At 49.4% G+C, this 1304-nt stretch overlaps 1 protein-coding gene and 1 long non-coding RNA gene across 4 annotated transcripts in view; one reads left to right on the forward strand and one right to left on the reverse strand.

Moving 5' to 3' along the window:
• The window catches only part of LOC107181736, a 1233-nt gene extending 658 nt beyond the window's left edge, over window positions 1-575 (reverse strand). Inside the window, exons 1-2 of the long non-coding RNA XR_001512442.1 lie at window positions 465-575; window positions 51-60 (exon numbers count right to left, since the gene is read on the reverse strand). This is a non-coding gene — a long non-coding RNA (uncharacterized LOC107181736). The remainder of the gene's footprint in view (window positions 1-50; window positions 61-464) is intronic.
• NCOR1 (nuclear receptor corepressor 1) overlaps window positions 1-1304 on the forward strand; it is a 242871-nt gene that overhangs the window by 231960 nt on the left and 9607 nt on the right. The window lies entirely within an intron of this gene.

The raw sequence follows: 1304 nt of genomic DNA on the forward strand, positions 1-1304 counted from the left end.
TATGTATGTATACATACTAACTTAATCCTCACAACAACCTTACATGCTACTATATATTATCTCCACTTTGTAGTTGAGAAAACTGGGACTCAGAGGTTTATTAACTGGTGCAAGTTACATAATCAGTAAGGAAGGAATGGGGCTGTGGGTCCCACTTAGTTCTGTACTTATAGCATCACTAGAGGCCCAGCACATGAAATTCGTACACGGGTACAGTCCCTAGGCCTGCCTGTGATCAGGGCCATCTTCCCCAGCTGCCAGCAGCCAGCTCCACCCCCCCCTCTGCTCCCTCCCCCTCCACCCCTGGTTTCCTGTTCACCATCAGGCAATCAGAGCCTGCTGGCCAGGGGAAGGACCAAGAGGTTGGCCGTTTCCACCTGCTCAGCAGGCCTGCCCCTGCCCCAAGTCACCCTCTGTGTGTGGTGCGACCAGCAGGGTGGGGGCCTTGGCCTGGCACCGCCCACATAGGATTACCGAGATCATTGGCAAACATCCACTAGGATACAGCTCTGGCACCCAAACCTTTCCTCTGGGTTGATAAGCATCATTAACACTAGAAAGGCTGAAATTTAGTATATACCCCCCGCCACCCACCCCTGGTTCCCTATTTACCATCGGGCAATCAGAGCCTGGGAAGGGGAAGGGACCAAGAGGTCGGCTGTTCTGCCCCCTCACCGGCCCCACCCCCTCAGTCCCGCCCCGCCACCACCCACCCCGGTTCCCCTTGGTTCCCTTTTCGCCATCCAGCGATCACAGCCTGTGGGATGCGGGGAGGGACTGAAAGGTGGTCAGTGCACCTCGTAGCGATTGGTCGATCAGTCATTCTAGTCGTGATGCCCTTATGGTCGCTGGCCTTTTACTATATAGTATAGACTCTCTTCTTTTACACAATTCCCTTTTTCATTTTTATCAATGAGCTTTTAAAAAGAAAAGACAGCTTTGGGAAAATAGGATTATTATGGCATCTGTCATTTGGCTTGCTATTTAAATCTTGAGTAACAGGATGGAGGAAGTGAACTACATTGATCCATATATTGATCAATCTGAACATCCAGTGCCTATGTTTAGTTAGTGAGGTTTCTTTTCTGATTCTGGATGCAAATTGTATGTTTTTAGGAGTTTTCATTTAATAGGAAATAAGGGCATTTCAGATTCCAGCACTAGTCTTCTGACACAGGAGAATGCATGGGAAGAATTAAGAGTGAGTGGTTGAGAGTTTGCAGGAGAGGGTTGGGGGTACGGGGATGAAGAACGGAAGGGTTTGTAAATGCATATGACAGTGAGCTGGAGGAGTGAGTGGTGCC

This window comes from Myotis davidii, unplaced genomic scaffold (assembly GCF_000327345.1).
Source record: "Myotis davidii unplaced genomic scaffold, ASM32734v1 scaffold129, whole genome shotgun sequence".
Classification (NCBI taxonomy): domain Eukaryota; kingdom Metazoa; phylum Chordata; class Mammalia; order Chiroptera; family Vespertilionidae; genus Myotis; species Myotis davidii.